Source organism: Sus scrofa, unplaced genomic scaffold (genome assembly GCF_000003025.6).
Source record: "Sus scrofa isolate TJ Tabasco breed Duroc unplaced genomic scaffold, Sscrofa11.1 Contig59, whole genome shotgun sequence".
Taxonomy (NCBI): Eukaryota; Metazoa; Chordata; class Mammalia; order Artiodactyla; family Suidae; genus Sus; species Sus scrofa.
The window spans coordinates 744,608-755,455 of NW_018085257.1; the positions used below are offsets into that span (position 1 = coordinate 744,608).

Here is a 10,848-nt window from a genome sequence, read left to right on the forward strand (position 1 = left end):
ACTTTAAACCATCTGTAATGGAAAATAATAAAAATTATATTAAAAATAATACTTTAAAATAGCCAAATGTAATAATAAAACAAATTGAAAAAAATTTATACATATATATACGTATACAAAAGAAGTTTGGTGCATTGACTACTACACATTGAATGTGTGTTGAGTGTAATAATATGTAGGATTATGGAAAAACAAATGGGCAAGATATATGATTAAAGTGAAAGAGATCGATCCAATAACAATGACCATTTTTAGGACAATTAGAAAAGTGCTAGAGACATGGGTGCTCAACACAGAACTATTTAATGCTTTTCTAACAAAGGAAGTGAGTGAAATAAGAACACGATTAAGTGATTCTCTCTTGGCTAAAAGGTTACTGTTTCTGTAAAAACTCCCCAGAGCCAATGTCATGTCTCTGTTTTTCAGGCTGTAGATGAAAGTGTTCGGCATGCAGGTGACCACTGTGTACATCATGGAAGCAATGATGTACTGATGAAGAGGAAATGTACACTGATGTACTTGCCCCATAGAACAGAGACACAACAGAGAGGTGGTAGCCACAGGTGGACAAGTCTTTGCAGATCCCTTTAGTAGAGGGGCCCATCAGGATTGAGACCCCAATGCTGCTATAAGAGAGCAGGAGTCCCCTTGGAAAAATGAGAACCAGAAACCCTACAGTGAATGACCAGTGCATTGAGTAAGGTGTCTGATCAGGATAGCTTAATAGGGCAGCAAGGTCACAGAAGAGGTGGGGAACAATGTTGTCAGAACAGGACAGTTGAGCCAGGAGGAGGGTGTGGGTCAGGGCACTGGCACAGGAGAGGAGCCAGGATCCAGGCAACAGTGAAAGACAGCTCCTCCCTCATGATGATGGCATAACATAGAGTGTGACATATAGCTACATACATGTCATAAGCCATCACTGCAAGAAGGATATCAATGCAATCAAAATTATAAAAAGTATGTCTGTGTTAAACATTTGCATAGGGAATGGATTGATCCTGAGATTGCATGTTAATCAGCATTTTAGGGACAGTGACAGATGAATAGGAGACATCTGTGAGGGCCGAGCATATGAGGAAGAAGTACATGAAGGTGTGGAGGTGCAGATTCAGCCTGATGAGCAGGATGATGAGCAGGTTCCCCAGCACCATGGTCAGGTACATGCCCAGAAACAGGGCAAAGAAAACGCCCTGCTGCTCTGGCCAGATGGGGAGTCCCAGGAGGAGGAACTCGGATAAATGGGTCTTGTTCTCCCACCTCATTCTCTGTTTTTATATCTTCTGCAAATTAATAGAGATTGGTAATTCTTGGAATAGAAGTAACAAGCACAGCAGTTATCACATGGTCACATACTTTCTCAGAATGACCGTGTCAGTGTGCAGACATTTCTAACAGCAATGCGCTTAAACACTGATGCCTCATCCATTCTGGTGAAAGCAATGCAACTTGATTTGTCTGAACACTGACACAGTCACTTTGAGAAAGTGTATGACTTCAATAAAACCCTTCAGTCGAAATAAGGAATTGTTCATTCTCTTTTTTCACAAGGTGGAGACATTATGATAGACAGCAGGGAAAGAGTAATAAATAAGACAATACCCCTTTCATGGCTCTACTGTCACACTGTATAAGTGTTTGTGTCTATCATACACACACACATACCACTTAAAGCATTATTTGGAAGATTAATGTACCATGTCAAAATAAAATGCTCAACACATAATGTTACATTTTAGCATTAGAATGACTTTAAGAAATAAAAAAAAGAAAGTAAGGAAGCCAGCAAGCAAGCAAGCAAGCAAGAAAAAAAGAACAAAAGTAAAAGAAAGAAAGGGAAAAAAAAAGAGGGAGAAATGAGCAATCAAAGGAAACAGAAACAGGAGAGGAAGGAAGGCAACAAAGAAGGAAGGTAGGAAGGAAAGAAGGAAAAGACAAACATTAATAAAGTTCCTCATTGGGTTGTTTATATGTCTTGGCTATTCTGATTAATGCTGCAATAAACATGCAGGTGCATGCCTCTTTTTTAAGGAAAGTTTTGTCTGGACATATTTCCATGAGTTTCTGTATCATATAGTAGTTCTATGTATAGTTTTCTAAGGTACCTCCATACTGTTCTCCATAGTGGTTGTACCACCTTCCATTCCCACCAACAGGGAAGGAGGGTTCCCTTTTCTGAACACCCTCTCCAGCATTTTTTATTTGTGGAATTATGAATGATGGCTTTTCAACTAGTGTGAGGTGGTATCTCATAGTAGTTTTGATTTACATTTCTCTAATAATCAGGGATGTTGAGCATATTTTCATGTGCTTGATGGCCATCTGTGTATCTTCCTTGGAGAAATGTCTGTTTTGTGAGATATGGTATTATATACAATGGACTACTACACAGCCATAAGAACACAGTAATGCCATTTGTAGCAACATGGATGGAACTAGAGACTCTCATACTGAGTGAAGTAAGTCAGAAAGAGAAAGACAAATACCATATGATATCACTTATATTTGGAATCTAATATAGAGCACAAAGGAACCTTTCCACAGAAAAGAAAATCATGGACTTGGAGAATAGACTTGTGGTTGCCAAGGGACAAGGGGAGGGAATGGGATGAACTGGGACCTTGGGGTTAACAGATGCAGACTATTGCCTTTGGAATGGATTAGCAATGATATCCTGCTGTGTATTACTGGCAACTATGTCTAGTCACTTATGATGAAATGTAATGTAAGGAAAAAAATGTACACATGTATGTGTAACTGGGTCACCATGCTATATGGTAGAAAAGAAATGAGGTAAAATATACAAACAAACAAACAGAAACAGACTCAGAGGAAAAAAAAAACACCTCAACATAGTAAAGTCTGTATATGACAAGCCTGCAGCTAACATTATACTCAGTGGTGAAAGATAGAAAGATTCTCCTCTAAGATTAGGAACGTAAAAGGATGCCCATTCTTCTAATACTCCTGCTTAACACAGTACTGGAAGTCACAGCAAAAGCAATTAGAGAAGAAAAAGTAATAAAAGGAAAACAAATACAAAAAGAAGAAGTGAAACTCTCTTTGTTGGCAGAGGACATGATAGCATAGAAAGAAAATTTTAGACTCCATCAGAAAACTGTTAGAACTAATAAACAAATTCAGTAGAGTTGTAGGATCAAAATCAACATACAAAATCAATTGCATTTATATATACTAACAGTGAATTATCTGAAATGGGTAAATGAACAAAGAAAAAATCCTATTTATAATAGCATCAAAAACAATAAACCACCTAGAATTAAATTTAATTAACAAGATAAAATATCTATCCATACACTGAAAACTAGAAAACATTGATGAAAGAAATTGGAGACAACACAAACAAATGAAAACTTGTACCCTCTTCATGGGTTGGAAGAATTAATGTTGTTGAAGTGTCAGACCCACCCAATGAAATCTATAGATTCAATACAAACTCTATGAAGATTGCAATGGAATTTTTTTTTAGAAATAGAAAAAAAATCCTAAAATATGTACAGAACCACATACAACTTTGAATAGCCACAGCAATCCTGAGAAAGAACAAACCTGGAAATATCACACTTCCTGATTCCAAAATATTATAAAGCTGTAGTAATAAAAATAGTATGGTACCTTTATAAAAAGAGAAACACAGACCCGTGAAACAGATTTAAGAGCTCAGAGATAAACCCATACATATACAATCAGATAATATTTGACATAGTAGCCAAGAATTCTCAGTGGAGAAAGGTAGTCTTTTCAATAAATGGTACTGGGAAAACTGGATATAACAGGCTAAACAATGAAACTGGACCTCTATCTTATACGACTCACAAAAATTAAGACAAGTGTAAAGTTAGAAATCACAAAACTCTAAGAAAATAAGGAAAAGAGCCCTTGGCATTGATTTTATCAAAGATTTTATGGATATGACAGCCCAGGTATAACAACAGAACACAAGCAAAACAAACACATACACACACACACACACACACACACACACACACTTTTTTTTTTCTCTTGCATTTCAGGGTCACACCTGAATTAAATTCCCAGGCTGGGGTCAAATCAGAGCTGCAGCTGCTGGCCTACACCACACCCACAGCAATGAGGGATCCAAGCCACATCTTCGACCTACACCATATCTCATAGAAATGCAAGATCTTCAACCCACTGAGCAAGGCCAGGGATTGAACCCAAGTCCTCATGGATACTAGTTGGGTTTGTAACCCATTGAGCCTTGACAGGAACTCCCCCAAACAACTTCTGAGTAGCAAAATAGTATCAACAAAATGAAAATGGAAGGCAACACAGAAAACAACATGGAGGTACTGTATGATCTAGTAATCCTACCTCTGGGTATATATCATAAGGAAGTGAAATCAGTATTTCAAGGAGATAGCTGCACTGCTATGCTGATTGCAGCTTTATAATAGCAAAGAAGTGGAAATAATCTAATTGTTCATCAATGGATGAGTGGATAAAGAAAATGTGAATATTACTGGAATACTCTTTAGCCATAAAAATGAAATTGTGCCATTAATACCAATGCATTGAAACCTGAAAACATTATGTCAGCGAAAGAAGTCAGAGAGAGAGAAACACTGTATGATCTCATTTATATGTGCAAATGAAAAAAAAATAGAACTTGGAGTGGATTCCATGAGAGAGGAGTCCTGGGTGGGAGAGATGGGTGAAGGTAGTCAAGGGTACAAATTTTCAGACATATGGTACATAAATTCTGGGGTTGTAACATACTGCATGGTGACTAGGATTAACAAGATTATGTTGTATGTTTTAAAGCTTCTGCAACAGATTTAAAAATTTGTCACTACAACAAAAATGTTATAGCTATGTGAAGAAATGCATGTGTTAACTGACATTATAGTGGTAATAATTTTGCAATAAAAACATCTCTCAAAAAATTGGGTTGTACACCTTAAACAATGTTATATGAGGATTACATCTCAGTACAGCTGGGAACTAATTCTTTTTTAAATTGTTGAATAAATGAATGGAAAGACCAAGGCCATGTGAAGGGTAATTGGAGGGGGCAGGTCTCAAACACCGGACTTTCCTCTCTCCATAGTATTTCATCTTAATATGTAGAAAGGAAACAGGCAGAAGTGTGTTGTGTAAGACACTGATTTCTTTTGAGGACACTAGCAGAATGTGATTTATTTCCAATAATGTTGTGGATGATGTTCAACATAATATAAAATAAACTCTATAAAATCAAAGCAAAATTTTCTTTTTGATTTTTGTGCAAAGAGGAGTTGCATTCCTCATTTAGCTGATGAAAAACTGAGGATCATGGAGGCTCAGTAACTTGATAAAAGCAACTGCTAAGTAAGGATGTCAGCTTTCTATTGGGAATCTCATTTCATCCACATTAAACTGCAAAACACTGTTTGAGCCTAAACTCTGAAAAAACATACATTATTTATGCCAAAGCTCCTTTCCTATATATGACAATACCTTTTGCCTAACCTTGTGCTTTAAACATACATAGAATAGTATTAACCTCACACCACATACAAAAAACCTTATGCACAAACCTCCCCAGACATGGCAAAGCACATACTCACCATTGATAAACCCTCACTGAATCCCCTGAAAACTGCAATCTCCCCATATTGAATTAGGACCTGCCTGATTCTGCAATATACCTTGGTCCACATTGGAATCCCCTAAAATGAAAATATTCACCTATGTAAGTATTGGTTCACACTTGCCAATTCACATGAGATGTTGCCATGGGGAAAATGTCAGCTTCCTGGTGACATGAGATGTTGCCATGGGGTTGAGACACTCTGAGATTCATTCCAGCATCTAAGCAGGAAGCCTAGGGGATCCACTTGCCCCCTTGGAGTCAGCTGTGCTAACCTAGATTCCTATTTTGCTTCCTCTGCCTGGAGAGATCCCAGGACAAACTCCTCTGAGAGATCATCACACCACAACACCCTCAGCCTAACAAATACCCCAAGAGGACAGCAGAGCTGACCTCCAGCTCCTTGGAAGCCAGCAGGACTTCCAGAACCAGGATTACCCTCTGTGCTCAGAGTATCTCTGCCTCCTGAGATCAGGATCTGGGAGAAGCAGCAGTCTTCTGGAGACCAGACAGCAGGAAATTAATGGGGGACTGAGGACAGGGGAGGATAAATGTCATTCCTTTGGAGGAGGACATCAGCTCCTTCCTCCTTTCCTGCTTCTCTCTTTCCAATCAGCCCAGCATCCCATGGGAGACACAGGAGGAAGATGAGCTTTGGCTGAGAAGTAGATGTGTACCTGTTGATCAGATGTGGTGCCCATCAGCTTCTGGGGAGGTTGGCAAGGAAAGAAAATATCTGGACATGGAGGTGAGCTTCAGTGAGCTGGCCACCCAGGGGCTCCCCAACCCTCTCACCCTATGCTTTTAGAACTGTTCTTCCTGATTCTCAGATACAAAATCTTCCAGCTTTTTGCCCCTTGTCAGCACAGATATTCCTGACGTCTTCAACCTGGATCCAATCTCATTAATTCACCAAATCACCACTAAGTTTTGTAATCAACTTTCCCCCAGCAACCCTTTCACAAATGATTCATCTTTGAGTATTGATCTCTGTGTTATAAACTGCTTTACAGACATGGTATCTTCCTTCTTATTCATAAAACATCAGGAACCTGCATGAGAGCAGGTGGTGGAAGACAAATCCAACCCCTACTTTTCAACTTCAATCCAGGCAGTGTCTACTTAATGACCATGGTTCTGCTCACCAGACATGCCCTGGACATGCATGGCCAGTTATTCCTGCCTGATTTGGGCCAGTTAATCATGTATATTCAAAATTTCAAATTCCACCATCTCCAAGACAAAGAGAGATATGTCACCTCTCAGTCAACTACAAGGAGTGATCCTGAATATGGGAGAAGAAAGTTTGTCAGTTAAGGGGAATGGAAGGTTAATTCATGCAGGAAATTATCAAATTGAGGAAAACAGTGCCTTGCATGATTGAGACAGGCAGTAAATATACCAAAACCAGAGGAAGGGTTAGCGTAATGCTTGAGAGCATAAGTTTAGAGTGAGACTGAAATCAGAGTGGGCTTCAAATCTTGCCCATGATTCACTTCCTTAGTGACCTTAAGCAAACCCCTTTACCACTGTAAATATAATTCTCCTAAAACTCATGCCTCACAATACCTTAGTATGTGAGTTAGTAAGATGCTTAGCATAAGCATGACATGTAATAAATTTTCAATAAATATTGACTATATTAAACTTTAATTACTGATTCACTCAGAGCTCAAAATATAAAATAAAGTTCCTTAACAAAATCCTAAAATTAGCCTGACAATTTTGCAGTGAGGAATGTGAATTAATTGATTTGGAGAACATCTAGAAACAGCAGATAAGGGAAGGGAACTCAGGGCCTGATGAGGATCAATGGTTTCTCCTTGGTGTTTACAAAATGCCTATCTCTTTTCTAAGCATGTTCACTGTGTTATCTCATGAAACCCTCATGAAAATGAGGGTATTTGTATCCATTTTTACACATGAGGAAACTGAGGTCCGAAACGTATACAAACTCTGAACTAAAATGTAAGCATTTATTAAATGAATTAATAAATTAATATATATATATATATAAAGTTTTTTTGAAATCCATTAAAAACTCTAATGTAATAGGTCCATTTAAAATGTATGAAAGAGGAGTTCCTCTTGTGGCTCATCAGCAAGAAACCCAACTAGTATCCATGAGGATGCAGGTTCAATCCCTGGCCTTGCTCAGTGGGTTAAGGATTCAGCTTTGCAGGGAGCTGTGGTGTAGGTCACAGACATGGCTCAAATCTGGTGTTGCTGTGGCTGTGGCTTAGGCAAGCAGCTGCATCTCCAATTCATCCCCTAGCCTGGGAACCTCCATATGCCACAGGTGCAGCCCTAAAAATAAAAATTAAAAAAATAACAAAAAAAAACAAAAATACTTTATAAAATGTATGAAAGAACATGCTGCCCCCTAAAAATTATTTTCAAACACTTTGCTTATATACATATTTTACTGTAGATTTTAATGGTACACAAGAATATATAAATAAGCAATGTCTCAAAATGTTTGAAAATTTCTGTGTAATATGTAATTCACAAGGTATGGGTGAATATGCTGTCTCTAAAAATTGATTTAAATCACTTTAGCTAATACAAGATCCTTATTACATAATTTTTTAGGGTGGCAAGAAACACTAGATAACTAGTGACAGAAAAAATATGTGTGTATGTATATGTACACATGAAATATACGTGATGAATATACCCATCTATATATCATAAGTATATAAATGAAAAAATAATTTTTAAAACATGATTTGAATAGTCACCAATGGACACCCATACAGTACACATATGATTTAGGACATGGGATAAAGGAAAAAAATTACCAAAGAAGGAAGACATGCGCAGATTGAGAAGGAAGATGAGTGAAGGAAGATGAATCTCTCATTTTCTCTGCAGATGAGGAAAGAAACACTATTGAACTAGATTCAACAATCCTGTTAGATTTGCCCTGCTGGTTATTTTGGCCAATGCTGATTTCCATCCAAGACAATGCAAAAATTAACCTTGGTATTATAAAAACTGAATTTGCTTTGATAAAGAATGACTGTCCTATGACTTCACTACCTAAAATACTTCCATCTCCACTCCCCAGTCACCTCCATCCTCTTTTACTGCTTTCTTTTGTTAAAAAAATGTATCCCAACCTGGTATTCTATTACATATTTGTTTGCTTATGATCTAGCTCCAAAACTACAACCTGAACTACACAAAAGCAAATATTTCTCTGCTTTATGCTATGTTCTCAGGAGGACACAGAGTTTTCTCAGAAGAGGAACTAAAAATCTTCAATCAGAGAGATCCACCCATGATGGCTTCTATAGGAAAACACCTCTTCTGTCTCTCCAGATTTCATACCACATGATACCCATGGATTTGGGAAGGAAGGACCACATCAAGCACCAGGAAGCTGACATTTCCCTGCACACCTGCTATTTGTGACTAAATAGAGGAAACAAAAACTTGCTGAGTTCCCATGATTTAGGCTGTGGAACTGGAGCATGTTTAAAAACAAAACTTCCTCTATATAACTAGACCCATGTCAATGGAAAGCATCAACTGAATCAGCAGTGTCTCTGAGTTCATCCTCCTGGGACTCTCCTCCCGGCCCGAGGACCAGAAGCCACTCTTTATCCTCTTCCTTGCCATATACCTGCTCACCATCACAGGGATCCTGCTCATCATTCTGGCCATCTGCTTGGACCCCAGCTCCACACCCCCATGTATTTCTTCCTGAGTTTCCTGTCTTTCATTGACATTTGCTTCTCAACAACCATTGTCCCCAGGATGCTGGTGAATTTGCTGTCCCATAAGACCATCTCTTATGTTGGGTGTTTGACTCAGATATATTTTATATATGCCTTGGTCTACAATGACAGTTGCCTTCTAGTAGTCATTGCCTTTGACCGCTATGTGTCCATACCTTCCACTATGTCACCATCATGTGCCACCACATGTGTGTCTTGATGGTGGCCTTCTCCTGCTCATTGCCTCACCTCCACTCACTCCTACCTATACTTATCCTGAATGAGCTCATTTTCTATGACTCTAACATTATCCATCTCTTCCTCTGTGACTTCAGTCCTCTAGTGGAATTGTCTTGTTTGTCCATATCTGTCAATGAAGTTTTAATGATGAAAAATGATCTGTTTTTCAGGGTACCCCCTTTCAATGCATTGCTTTCTCTTATATATGAATAGACACTGTGGTTCACAAAATTCCCTCAGCTGCTGGCAAACCCAAAGCTTTCTCTACTTGTGGTCATCATGTCACTATGGTAACACTCTTTTACAGAATCATCTTCTATGTTTATTTACAGCCTGTATCCTCCAACACTGTCACAGACAACATGGAAAAAATTGTCTACACACTTCTAACCTTCACACTAAATCCTGTTATCTACAACCTGAGAAACAAAGACATGAAACAAGGCCTGAGGAAGCAGGTGGGCAGGAGGAAACTCCGGGCAGTATCCTTTTGATTAACACCCAAGAAGTGTTTTCTACAGGAATATGTTTTCTATGTTCTTGACTAACAAGCAAGGTTTTGGAGGTTGCCCCATGTGAGACAAGGTTTCTGTGGGCACTTACATCCAGGGCTGAGGACTCATCAATTTGCTCTGCTTCTGCTTATATCATGATAGACTCCCTTACTAGTCCTCCTCTTTTCTAGGAAGTGTCATCACTTGCTCATCTTCCAGATACTGCTTTAATCCTTTTCCCAAAGACAATTCCTGAACAAGTTTCTTTCTTTTATGAAGACTTATCCTCAAAAATCCCTCACATTTCAGTATATTACTGAAAGTAATTATTGAGTTTTTAGCAGTTGAATATCTTTGCAAACATTTGAGAGGGGAAAGAGGAATAGGAGTATATTTTAGTTAATTTTCACTACATGATTTTTATAATTCCTCATTTATCTCCTTCAAATATTTTTCCTTGGGAATTCCCTGTTGGCTTAGAAGGTTAAGTATCCAGTGTTTTCAAGATTGTGTTTTTGGTTTTGACTCAAATTCAAACCCTGGCCCAGGAAACACTGCATGCCACAGGCGTGACCAAAATAATTTTTTGTGTGTGTTTAAAAATTAAGTTTTTACTTGTACTCTTAACTTTATCTTCCTCCCTTATTATATTTCTATGGTTTTATTCATTTTCAATTTCCTCATTTTTAACCATATAATTAAAAATCACTAAAGACCAGAGAGAAGAAGAACTAAGAAATGATCCATCCCATAGTGGAGATGTTGAAATATTTTCTTC

At 38.1% G+C, this 10,848-nt stretch overlaps 1 pseudogene; it reads left to right on the forward strand.

Annotated features, from left to right (window-relative positions):
- Nucleotides 1-241: 241 nt before the first annotated feature.
- On the forward strand, nt 242-10,070 carry LOC100153646 (annotated as a pseudogene).
- The last annotated feature ends 778 nt before the right edge of the window (nt 10,071-10,848 follow it).